Here is a 13,678-nt window from a genome sequence, read left to right as displayed (position 1 = left end):
GAAGTAACATGGCACCTGCTGTTTCTTAGACGCAGCTGATTAATCTCTTTTTTCCTGTATCCCTTTTCCTCACATGACTGATGCAGTCCCAGGACAGCAGTAGAGCCTAGTGTTGCCATGGGATACAGAATTCAGAGGAAATGTAAGAAGAAAGCAAGCTTTAGGATAGAGAATAAAAGGATTTTTTGAACAGATGAGGGCCTCCCAAACATGACAGCCTTCTGTCAGTCAAACAGAAGACCCACAATGGTATGATGCAGTGGTAGTTATAAAACAGGTTTGGTGTACCTGGCTGGCACGATAGAGCACGTGAGTCTTGATCTTGGGTTGTGAGTTTGAGCCCCACATTGACTGTAGAGTTTACTTATATAAAAAAAAAAAAGTTAAAAAAAAATTCTAGGCTTGGTCAACAGCCTGATTATAGTCCATTTCTTCAGTGAACAGGCGTTCGCCCACTATGGCTCCTGAATTGAATGAATGCAGATAGTTATGTCAGTGCCAGTGACTTGTTTCTGCATATTGCACAAAGATTAGTGCCCTTAATCTCAGTCTGTAGTTTTTCAAGTGGCAGGTCGGGTAACTCCAACATGGGCAGTAGCCCAAGATCCTGGATTCTGACCACTGAGTAAAACAACCATATCCACTCTCATTTCTGCATGTCCGACATAGAGGCTAAACATCCAGCCCAGCGAATCCGTGAGGTTTCAGCTTTGGTGAGCCATCAGTGGACCAGTGTCAGACAATGAGGGGAACCTGGGATCACTGAGGTCCTTGTGGTACCAGGAGCTTTGCATCAGGCCATAGATATGACTCATTACTGTAGAGCTGAGATGTTGTTGATGTCAGTCAGGATTCATTCTTGAGTATACTTTCTCTGTTTGACCAGCAGGTCTTTTAGGACCTCTCTGCCTTGTTGGTTTTAGCGTTCAAGTTGCCTCATCAACATGGGAATGTTACACCAGATAGTCACAAGTCCTGAATGGGTCATGCTTCACTTTTGACAAATGTTCAGTAGTAAGCTAGTGGCTGCTTTCTAAAAGCAATTTATCTGTGTTATGTGAAACCTGAGTCCAGGGGTGCCCTGGTGGCTCAGGTCATGATCTCAGGGTCCTGGGATCAAGCCCCGCATTGCATTGGATTCCCTGCTCAGCAGGAGTCTGCTTCTCCCTCTCCCTTTGCTCCTCCCCACCCTCTGCTTTGCTTTATCTTTCTCTCTTTCTCTCTCTCAAATAAATCTTTAAAAAACAAAACAAACAAACAAACAAAAAAACCAAACCCGAGTCGAAACCCCAATGGAGTCTTCCAGGGGAGACTTCCAGCCTTTGTCAGAGACTCCAAATGGTGGAATCTGACACAGTTTTGCATTTTCTCTGACATTCCAGAAGTCTATTATGTCTTTACTGCTAGAATGAGCATTGTACATTGCCTACATAATTCCAATAAACTGTAATTGGAAAAGGATTTTGAATTTGTCACATTTTATCAGCCTTACCTACTGTCAGAGAAGGAATGTCCTATACAGGACTATTGAGACTAATGTCTCTAAGTTTCCAACAAACAATTCACCCACTCAGTGAAACCCTCGCAGCAGAGGGTTGAGACAAATGTGCTATATTCTCACCCACACACTGATGACAAATGTCTGGGGAGTTTTCTTCACTAACACTGTTCTACCTTGAGCCCACCTTGAAGAATGTGCATAAATAAGGAATCTCATACAAATGGTGATGGTTGTGAGAACTGGTAAAATATTTTAAAAAGTATTGGAAGTATGAATGAACGCTGAACAGATGTAAGCCTATGACCGTGAAATTTACCATTCGATATGTAGCCAACATAAATTTGTGCATGTGTCACCAAAGCACAAATTCTAGCATTTACATAACAGAGCTATTCATAATAGCCCCAAACTGAGAAACACCCACATGTGCATCAGGAGTGAAAGGTCAAAGTAATTGTTAGATAATTTACACAAAGAAAGTCTATTAAATGTTGAGTCCACACAATGGAACTAATGTTAGTAAATGACCTATAACATACGTTAATGAGTTCACGAAATCATTTGGAATGTGAAGTCAAATATTCTATTCTGTATGGGTCCATTTCTATAAAGTGCCAAAGAGGCACTTTGAAAAGTGATCTGTGCTGTTAAATGTTACATTATTTACTGTGGTGTGTGGTAATTGGAAGGCTTAACAAAGAGGTTTTTTGGACTGAAAATCTGCTTTTTTAAAAACTACAAAATAGATACAGAGATGTGTTCACTTCATGCTGTTTTACTGTCTTTGTAATTAAGACCTATACGTGTATCTTGAAAAATTGTTTTTAAATACCTATCACCAATTTTTAAAAATTCAGCTAAAGGTAAATAGAGTGCTGTTTTCATGTCCTTTTGTTATTGTAAAGACATTAAATAGTACTGTAATTTGTTTTTAAAAGATGTGCTCTGATTCCTAGGTGAAACATGAAGATATTGAGTGTAAAACCTCCTAAATAAAGGTAAAGTAGAGAATTATTGAAAATTTACAGAGAAGATAGAAAGATAAGAAAATAGACCGTGGGTAATGCAGAACATGCTATTGCGTGTTGGTAAATCTAATCCCACTTTATCACTATTACATTGAACATACATTGGTAATTGCTCGTTATAATCTAACATTGTTTGACTCTATTCAGTGAATTTTTTTCATAAGTTAAAACATTAGGATTAAAGTAAAATAATGAAATATAATCTGACATTTTAACCTAGTAAATTGCCAACGGGACTGTATAATAGAGTTTAATGTAGGTTGTCCTTATAGTCATTGTAAGTGGTATTGTTTGTATATTTATTAATATGCAGTTTTCCAGTACTATAATTGAAAAACAGTCTAACAACTAACCACACATATACATGCACGGACATTCGTACAAGTGTGTGTGTGTATTACATCTTGATTTGTGGTCTAATGTGTGGCAAATATTTGAGTGTCTCTTATCATCTTAAAAATGGTGTTGCTCTATTTTTGTGCCACAGGGCTCAGTATAACAAGATTCATTATGTCAAGCTAACTCTCTTCAAATTATTGAATACTTAATATTTTACTACAGTTTCATTAGGTAAATACAGAGATAGCTATATTGTCATTTTTTCCCATACTTGAGTAACAACTGTTTTGTCCTTGTGGAAATCCTCCTGCCACAAACTGCACATAAACAGGATTCTTTGACTTTCCCTCTACATGACTCTTCCTAAGCTGCTACAGGTTTAGTCAAAAACTCCACTTACCTCCTCATAATGGACATGAGTGCCTCCAGGTCTCTTTCTTTCCAACATGAGAATTGTCATCTTCATGTGATACAGAAAAGTCTCTAGAGTTGGCAAAACCCATGCCACCTTATCGTAGACCTTTTGCCTTTTTGTTTCTCACTCACCTGATGTCTTTTAAACAATTGGCCATACATCTTTGTGCTTTCATTTTTCCCACTACAGTTTAATCTAGATATTTTTATAGGGAAAAAAAAATGTGCTTCCCTCCCTCCATATAATTATCCTTCCAACAACCATCATCTCTATAAAGTTGTAATGTACTAATTTCCTATCTTGGCCCCAAACACATGTATTACCTGAACCAGATTTCCTTTTCTGCTTACCCCATTTTATTTCATTTTTCCCAGAGAACATTTTGTTCAGTTTCTTGAATGGCCATCTTACATACTGTTCCTTTTCCATGGAACTTTAGCAGACATTCTGTGGTTAATTTCTGGATAAATGTATTATGTCAAAGTAGAAGTTCTGTGCTCAAAGACATCCCCATAATATCCAGGTTGTGTCAGGATCCATGTTTTATTATTTCATAGATTCAAACTACTCCACTATAATAACAGTTATGTGAGGATTTACATAATAATCATGTAGTACATGCAGTACTCCATTTACAATTCTTGTGTTTATGGTTTATTATTGGACACAACTTCAGTCCAACATCTTTTGTAAGGTGACTGTGTCATCACTGTAAAACTCTGTGAAGAGGAGTGAATAAACAATGGATGTTGTGCATAAACATAACTTCATATGTTTCGTTTCTTTTTTTATGTTATACTCAAGCCCCATTGTGGGACTTGAACTTACAATCCATGCAGTCAGACATCTCACATTCTATTGAATGAGCTGGCCAGGTGCCCCATTTGACATTTCTGATGACATCAGGAGATTTTGTTCCTTGTCCACACAAAACAGCCTGGAGACACTGGAGCCGTGGCTCATAGAATGGAGGCCTATAGTTGGGAAAAATCTATTGTTTAAGGCAGAGCAACACACTGGAGTTATTAATAACAATGCAGAGTTGGAAGGTGGAAAATGGACCCAGGAGAGCATCTTGGGGAGAGATTGTTGGTATGGATATGTCTGACCCACTGCTTATGCTTATACATGTTGGAAACCACGGAGCCACTGGCCCAAAGCATGACCCCCAAGCAGCAAATATCAGAGAATTGATACAGTGTTACTGTAGTGATAATGGGGTTTTATTATGTAGCCCTGAACAGTATCGCAAATAATTTTTCATTGTGATGTTTGCATTGTTCCATTTGCCAGTCACATACACAAGAAAAGAGATATTTACCAGTATTAGCAGGATCCAGCACCAGGAAAAAAAGGAGCCAATGCACCTGGAACCTTTCACTTTAAGTTCTGCCCATGGTGGAGCTTCTGGGGGTGACTGTGATACCCTGGAAGATACTCAAGAGACAGGTGCTGCTGATGGGCACACCCCTTCCCACTCTGAAGATAGAAAACAAGTGTGCATCTGACATCAGCCAGGAAATCTTTCAAATCAAGAGCTGCCACTGTCTGGGAGACTCCTTTAGGAAGCAGGGCTAAAGAGTTGGCTAGAGTCAGGTGCTTGAGAATCAAATCTGTGGACCTTACCCTGCACCCAGTAGAGTAAAGGAGGAGATAATGGTAGAGAAGAGAGAAATTTCCAGTGATTCTGAATACTGATTGTGGTAAGATTGTTCTGATGGTCGCATTCCTGAAGCCATTCTTTCAGCTTGCAATGGCTGATAATTATTTTGTCTTCAGAGTCAGAGGATCCTGCGTGGGAATATAATGTGTGAGCTACATTTATCATGTTGACTGCAATTCAATACTCTCTACTTACCATTGGTTCCCCATTAGAAATGATCATGGTCCTATAATTTTTAGCAACATCTTTCACCTTAGTGATGTGTTTACATAAGAGGAACAGACAACACTCCTATCAAAATGCAGGGTCCTTTGGTGCCATTCAAAGATATATAAGTTCCTGTACATGTTTATTGTTAATGTTACTAGTCTAAGTTTTTAATACTTTTATCCTGAGGAAAACTCCCACAGGTAGCGGCTCTTCTCACTTTCAGGTGGAACTTCCCTAGCTCCCACTTTCCAGCACCTGGGATGGGTCCACATATTGGACTCTCCCTTTCTCACAGTGAGACTCTTTAGGAGCCCATCCATAGTCCCCTTTTCATACTCCCTTGGAGCCAGGAAGGCACACCACCCACACCTGTGGTGGCTACATTGAACGCATTCTGGATGTAGCCACTTGGATCTCGGAGAGCTTGCCAGTAGCCACCAAAGCCCCTGGGAACTGGGGACTTGAGTGATATGATAGCCAGTGTTGGCTGGACCACAGGGAGGACATGAGGGTGCTATGCCAGCCCACACCCAACACCTCTGGGAGCCCTGAGGACTGAGGCTTGGCACTGAGAAAGCTGGCCTCTTTCCTGAACAATGTAGCTGAAAGCTGGATGTTTGGGAAAAGTTGGCGGGGGGGGGGGGGGGGGGGGGGGCGTGAGGGGGAGTCCTGGGAGGGAGGGAGCATGCTGGGATGGAAAACTGCAGTTCAGTGCCACCAGGGGAGCTGCGGTAAAGCCTTCCAGTTCCAGACCTTCACTGGCATGTGGTGACCCCACCCAGTGCCTCCTGGGAGTCCAGGGTGCTGGAAGCCTCACAGTCTGCACTTAGAACTTCCCATATAGTTCCTTTCCCAACTTTCCCTGGGGTCATGGCAGGGGCCAGGTACTGGGTGGTGGCGTCTGGGTCACAACAGTGGAATGATGCTTCTTGAAAATCAAGTTGACGGTTTTGTTTTCCTGTACCTTTTTTTTTTTTTAAGATTTTATTTATTTGACAGAGATCACAAGTAGAGAGGCAGGCAGAGAGAGAGAGAGAGAGGAGGTAGTAGGATCGCTGTGGAGCAGAGAGCCCGATGTAGGACTCGATCCCAAGACCTTGCTATCATGACCTGAGCCAAAGGCAGAGGCTTTAACCCACTGAGCCACTCAGGCATCCTTTCTGTACTTTCTTGTTTTCCTTTGGCGTCTTAAATGGAGCTCTTTTTAACACTTTCTCCCAAGTTAGTATAGATTTGATCACTTTTAGGGCAGAGGCTATAGCTTTGGAAAAAAATCATCTTTTTAATTACACCACCCTCCTTTTTAAGTCCTCTTCCCCCTTTCACCCTCCTTTGAAATCTTAAGTCTGGAGCAACCAGAGAATAAACCCTGAAAGGAAAGTGATTTCTTTTCAATAGCCACTCTTTCTGAGAGGCACTAAGGTTGTGTAGGTGTGCAAAGATCACCTGCTGTGGGCTGTCAGATTTCAGAGGTTACCTGACACCCTGAGGCCATCTGTCCCCCATTTCTCTTACCCACTTCCACCCTTCTGCCCTTATTGAATTATAGTGCATAGAGTGGAGAGTGGGCAGGAGAACCAGGCTGATTTCTTAAGTATGTGGCAGTGTTCTTTGGTGGTCTTCAAGCAGAATTTTTTTTTTTTTAAGATCACAAGAAGGCAGAGAGGCAGGTGGTGGGGGTGTGTGTGGGAGGGGGAACAGGCTTCCTGCTGAGCAGAGAGCCTGATGTAGGGCCCAATCCCACAACACTGAGACCATGACCTGAGCCAAAGGCAGAGGCTTAACCCACTGAGCCACCCAGGCACCCCTTCAGGCAGATCTTTAAGAGCTGAAAGAAAAAGAAAGTTACTTGCCTTATAGATCAGCATCAATTTTCCTTTTTTTTCTCCCCTCTCCCTGTAAAGACAGAAACTTGAAATTGTTTAGGGCTAGGTGTTGTTGGTGGTGGTTTGTTATTTTATTAAGGTTTTAAAATTTAAATTCCAGCCATATACAGTGTAATACTAGTTTCAGATGAACGATAAGTGATTCAGCACTTTCATACCTCACCCAGTGTTCATCTGGACAAGTGCATTCCTTAATCTCCATCACTGTTTAGCCTACCCGCCCCCAAATCTATGGTAACCATCAGTTTGGTCTCAATAGTTAAGAGTCTCTTTCCTAGTCTCTCTTTTTTCCCCTTTGGTTGTTTGTTTTGTTTCTTAAATTCCACATACAAGTGAAATCATATACCATTTTTCTTTCCTTGACTGGCCTATTTCATTTAGCATTATACTTTCTTGCTCTATCAATGTTGTTAACAAATGGCAAGATTTCATTCTTTTTTTATGGCTGAAAATATTCCATTGTATACATACACCACATCTCCTTACCCTCAGCTGTTGATGGACACAGGCTGTTTCCATAATTTGGCCATTGTAAATGATGTCACAATAATTTTAGGGTGCATGTATCCTTTTGAAAATTACTGTTTTTGCGTTTAGGAGGTAAATACCCAGCAGTGCAATTAATGGATCATAGGGTCATTCTATTTTTAACTTTTTGAGAAACCTCCATACTGTTTTTCACAGTGGCTGCACCAGTTTGCATTCCCATCAACAGTGCAAGAGGGTTTCTTTTCTCTCCATACCCTCACCAGCTCTTGTTTTTTTCCTGAGTTTTTTATTTCAGCCATTCTGCCAGGTGTGAGGTGATAGCTCATTGTAGTTTTAATTTCCATTTCCCTAATGAAGAGTGATGTTGAGCATATTTCCAAGTATCTGCTGCCATCTGAATGTCATCTTTGGGGAAATGTCTATCCATGACTTCTGCCCATTTTTTAATTGGATCATTTGGTTTTTGGATATTGAGTTATATATATTTTGGATACTAACTCTTTATCATATATGTTTTATATATTTTGGATACTAATTCTTTATCATATATGTCATTTACAAATATCTTTTCCCATTCCACAGTTTGCCTTTTAGTTTTGTTGTTTCCTTCACTGTGCAGAAGCTTTTTGTTTTTATAGAGTCCCAGTAGTTTATTTTTATTTCCCTTGCCTAAGAAACATCTAGAAAAATGTTGCATGACTAATGTAAGAAAAATCACTGCCTCTTTTAGGATTTTATGGTTTCAGGTCTCACGTTTAGATCATGAATCCTGGTTTTCCAAACACCATTTGTTGAAGTGACTCTCTTTCCATTGCATATTCTTGCCTCCTTTGTTAAAGATCAATTGACCATATAATTTTGAGTTATTTTGGGGCTTTCTATTCTGTTCAATTGGCTTATGTGTCTGTTTTTGTGCTAGTACCATATGGTTTTGATTCCTATACTTTTGTAATGTAATTTGAAGTCTGGTATTGTGATACATCCAGTTTTGTTTTTCTTTTTAATTATTTTACTTTTTATTTCCCTTCCCCTCCCCTGCTTGTTTTTCTTTTTCAAGATTGCTTTGTCTATTCAAGGTCTTTCATGGTTCCATACAAATTTTAGGATTGTTTGTTCTAGTTCTGTGAAAAATACTGTTGGTATTTTGATAGGGATTGTATTAAATGTGTAGATTGCTTTGGGTAGCATAGATACTCTTTCTTTTTAAAAAGATTTTATTTATTTATTTGACACGCTCACAGAGAAGTCACAAGTAGGCAGGAGGCAGGCAGAGAGAGGAGGAAGCAGGATCTCTGCTCAGCAGAGATGTGGGACTCAATCCCAGGACCCTGAGATCATGGCCCAAGCTGAAGGCAGAGGCTTAACCCCCTGAGCCACCCAGGCACCCAGGTAGCATAGATATTCTACCAGTATCTGTTCTTCCAATGCATGAGCATGGAATATCTTTCCATTTCTTGTATTGTCCTTGGTCTCTTTCATCAGTGTTTTATAGTTTCCAGAGAAGTCTTCCATCTCTAATGTTAAGTTTATGCTTGGGTATTTTATTATTTTGCGTGCAATTGTAAATGGGATTGTTTTCTTAATTTCTCTTTCTGCTGCTTCATTATCGGAATATAGAAGTGTAACATTTCTGTATATCGATTTTATATCCTTCAACTTTATTGAATTTATAGGTACTAGTAGTTTTTATGGAGTCTTTACAGTTTTTCTATGTATAGTATCAAGTTATCTGCAAATAGTAAAAGTTTTACTTCTTCCTTAGCACTTGGATGATTTTTTGTGGTGGTTGTTATCTGATTGCTTGGCTAGGAATTCCAGTACTGTGGTGAGAGTGGACATCCTTGTCATTTTCCTCACCTTAGGTGAAAAGCTGTTTCCCCATTGAGTTAGCTATAGGTTTTTCATATAAGGCCTTTTACTATGTTGAGGTATGTTCCCCTGAAACCTACTTTATTGGAAAAAAAAAAAAAAGACCCACTTTATTGAGTGTTTTTATGATGATTAGACATTGTACTTTGTCAAATGCTTTTCTCCATCTATTGAAATAATCATGTTTTTAAATACTTTCCTTACTAATGTGATGTATCATATTGATTTATGAATACAAACCATGCTTGCATTCCAGGAATACTGCTTGATCATGGTGAATGATTTTTTTAAAAGATTTTATTTATTTATTTGTCAAAGAGAGAGCACATGCAAGAGTGAGCACAGGCAGACAGAGTGGCAGGCAGAGACAGAGAGAGAAGCAGGCTCCCTGCCGATCAAGGAGCCCGATGTGGGACTCGATCTGAGGACGCTGGGATCATGACCTGAGCGGAAGGCAGCCGTTTAAACAACTGAGCCAGCCACCCAGGCGTCCCATGGTGAATGATTTTTTTAACATATTGTTGGATTTGGTTTGCTAGTATTTTGTTGAGAATTTTTGCATCTATGTTTATCAGGGATATTGGCTTGTAGCTCTCCCCCCCAACCCCCACCCCGTGGTGTCTTCATCTGGTTTTGGTCTCAGGGTATTGCCTGTGAAGCCATTTGGTCTTGGACTTTTGTTTGTTGGGAGTGTTTGGTTACTAATTTAATTTCATTGCTAGTAATTGGTTGTTGAAATTTTCTGTTTCTTCCTGCTTCAGTTTTGGTAATTTATGTTTCTGGGAACCTACCCATATCTTCTAGGTTGCCTAATTTGTTGGCATATTGTTTCTCATAATTTTTTAAAAAGATTTTATTTATTTGACAGAGAGAGAGATCACAAGTAGGAAGAAAGGCAGGCAGAGAGGGAAGGGGAAGCAGGCCCCTTGCTGAGCAGGAGCCCCATGCGAAGCTCCATCCCAGGACCCTGAGATCATGACCTGAGCTGAAGGCAGAGACTTTAACCCACTGAGCCACCCAGGCGCCCCTCATAATATTCTCTTAAAATTGTTTGTATTTCTTTGGTGTCAGTTGTTACTTCTCCTCTTTCATTTCTGATGTTCACAGAGTCCACTGTTTTGTTTTTGTTTTAGGGTTTTTTTTTTTTTTAATTAGTCCAGCTAGAGGTTTATTGATTTTGTTGATCTTTTCAAAGAACAGGCTCCTGGTTTCATTATTTTGTTCTATTGTTTCCTTAGTTTTTATTTCATTTATTTCTGCTCTAATCTTTATTATTTTCTTCTGTCGGTTTTAGGTTTCTCTGTTCTGCTTTTTCTAGCTCCCTCAAATGTAAGTTGTTTGAGATTTTCTTGCTTCTTGAGGTAGGCTTGTATTGCTTTCCTGTTAGAACTGCTTTTGCTGCATCCCAAATATTTTGGACATTTTTTTTATTTGTTTCTGTGTAAATTTTGATCTCTTGATTTCTTGTTTGACTTATTGATTGTATCATGTCACCTGTATTTGTGCTCTTTCCAAAAATTTCCTTATGAGTGATTCCTAGTTTCATAGCACTGTGACTGGAAAATGTTGATAAAAAATGGCAGTATTTCGCATTGATAGGTTTTCCCATTTCACATTCAGGTTTGCATCCCTTTTACAGACAGGTATGTTCCTTACTTTGATAAATTGCTTAAGTTAAATTCTGGACCCAGCCTTGGCCCATTTTGGATCCAGCCTAAGTTCCTGGATCCAGCCGAAGAGCCACATCCATTCACTACCGAGGAACGGGTCCCAGACCACGGAGTCTGGTTGGCCTCTCCAAGGAGCAGCGTCTCTACCTCTAGGACAAAACCATTTTTAACAAAAACCGTCTCAGCTTGAGAAACCGTAAATATTTTAGCTTTCAACCTAAGTGGCCCAAACGACTACAGCTCTACCTCACACTGTTGGAGACATCACTTAAATTAGGCAGCACGCCTGTCCCACAGGAAGCGACAGAAATTCAAAAGGCTGGAAATCCCAAAGAAAGACACATCCTGGGAGCGGGCTGAAGAAAGCCAGGCCCCACCCACAGGCCGTCTAAGGTTTCTGGCCTCACCCCTGAAGATCCAGCCAGGGGGTTCGCTGGGGTGCGCCCAGTGGCGGAAGCTCTCAGCCCAGCTTCCGCTCGGCCCCCGCCTTCTGTTCTTTACGGAGGGATCCTAACCTTTTTCCTCCCATTACCGGAAGCGCTCCCCCAAGCTCCGCCCCATCCCGTCCACGCAGCCCCGTTCTGGCCAGTGTGTGTGTCGTTCCCGGGTCGTTCCCGGAAGCGCTCCACCCAAGCCCCGCCCTCAGACGGTGAGCGGTCCGGCCTGGCCTCTTTTCACAACCTGCCTATTACCGGGTGTGCTCCATGCGGGTCGGCCGAGTTCTCACACTGGGCGGAAACTTAGCTTACCCTTCCCTTTGCGGGAAGCGCTCCACTTCGGCAGCGCCGCAGCCCTGCCCTTCCACCAGCGCGCACGCGCAGTTTTTTACAGCCCTGTGGGCCCCGACGCGACTGGGTAGCTTAAAAGCTCACGACGACTTCTGTTGTTTTCGATCCTCTCTGTTACCTGCGTCAGAATCTCGGTCCCCAGGCCTGCACCCCTGGGGTCTCCACGTACATTCGAGTCCCTTCACCCGCACCTCCCACCGCGGTAAATAGCGTGTCACGGAGACACACAGAATCCTGCGGGCGGCGCTGCAGGCCTGGGGTCCCGGTGCCTTTCGGTTCCCATCGTCGGCGTCGGTCCCCGCCTGTGGTCTCCGGCCCTCGGGCCTTCGGACGCCGCCTGCTGCGCTGTCTCCGTGCTTCACGCCGTCCCGGGCACCGCTCGCACCCGCGCCATGAGAGTCCAGGGAGATGGGCGTGTGCGTCTCGCGCCGCAGCCTGGCCCGGCTCGGCCCACAGACGCGCGGACTCTCTCCCTGGCCCTGGTTCCGCGCAGACCGCGCGGACCTCCTGAGACGCATCCGTGCAGCCCTGCGTGCAGTGTAGGCGACCGAGGCCCGGGAAGGGCACCTTTTTTGGTGCAGGCTTTCAGGAGTGGGATTTAGGACGGAAGATCGCGGGGAGTGACGGAGCAGGTCCCTCGCGAGGATGGGAGGCCTTGTGGAGGCCGTGACTGCGGCCGAGGAGGGATAGGGTGGGGGGCGGAGAAAGAGAATGGCGGAGGAAAGTTGAGTGAGAGGGTCCGTAAGAGACGCGAGAAGAGAAGGATGCGGGAGGGACTTGCAACGAGGCCCTAAGAGCGGAAGGGCAAGTCGCCAGCGGAGAAAAGAAACGAGCGAAATGTGGAGGAAAGGGAGGCGCTCCGGAAGAAGGGGAGCCGAATAAGAGGGCCCTCGGTTAACAGAAGTGGGGTGACAAGGGCGACGCACTTCACGCAGACAGTGGGAAGGAGAAGGTGGTTTTGGGTAGACGATGCTGGGACAGAGAGGCGGTAGGGATGACCGCCCAGAGAGAAACAGCAGTGCGAGAGCTTAGCCAGAGGGTGTGATAGGAAAGAGGGAACGGAACTGGGGAGCAGAGAGGACATGGGTCGGGGGAGAGAGAGGCCGAAATCTATGGAGATGGGAACAGTGCGAAAGCTTGGGCTGAAAGAGTAAGGGAAGGTGAAATAGGTTTCAAGAGTTCCCTGGAAGGTGTAGGTGTAGTGAAAGAGAGAAAAGGGGAGAAAACCGGGCGGAGCCAGGGGAATCACAGGAAAGGAGAAACAGTGGAGAGAATCAGGAAAGAGAAAGACTCGAACACATTAATAGACAGAAATCCTTGGGAGGGAGAAGGAAGGGCAACCGAGATCTGGATGAGTGTGGTTAATGGGACATGGGGCTCCATAATGTATTTAACTTTAAATTTGCTTGTTGATTGATCGTGATCCCAGGGTGCTGGGATGGAATTCCCCATATGGCTCCTGGCTCAGCGGGGAGCCTGCTCCTCCCTCTGGCTGCCTCTTTGCCTACTTGTGCTCTCTTGCTGTCATATAAATAAATGCAGTCTTAAAAAAAAAAACTGGGGGGAATTAAGTCAATATCTATTCTCCGGACCCAGACATATGCACACACACACACACACAGCTCCCTTCTCAGGAAGTGGGGCTACAAAGCCTGTGCGAAGATTGCACACAAACCCTCCCAAGTGGCCACAGAAAACCTGGTTCTGAGTCTCCTGCAGCAGCCTTGGCCCTCTATCAACCTAGGCTTTGACAAGCCCCTCATGATGCCATTTGCCTACAGGTACACAGGAATAGGGCAGGCACAGCGGCAACCTAAGTC

General features: G+C 43.1%; 1 pseudogene; it reads right to left on the bottom strand.

Annotated features, from left to right (window-relative positions):
- Positions 1–4,185: 4,185 nt before the first annotated feature.
- LOC101694407 lies at positions 4,186–11,631 on the bottom strand (annotated as a pseudogene).
- Positions 11,632–13,678: the final 2,047 nt, after the last annotated feature.

The sequence above is a fragment of the Mustela putorius genome, unplaced genomic scaffold (genome assembly GCF_011764305.1).
Source record: "Mustela putorius furo isolate JIRA1106 unplaced genomic scaffold, ASM1176430v1.1 tig00000196_pilon_pilon_pilon, whole genome shotgun sequence".
Taxonomy (NCBI): domain Eukaryota; kingdom Metazoa; phylum Chordata; class Mammalia; order Carnivora; family Mustelidae; genus Mustela; species Mustela putorius.
Note: the sequence above shows the minus strand (reverse complement) of the source record. Positions and strands in the feature narration are given on the sequence as shown.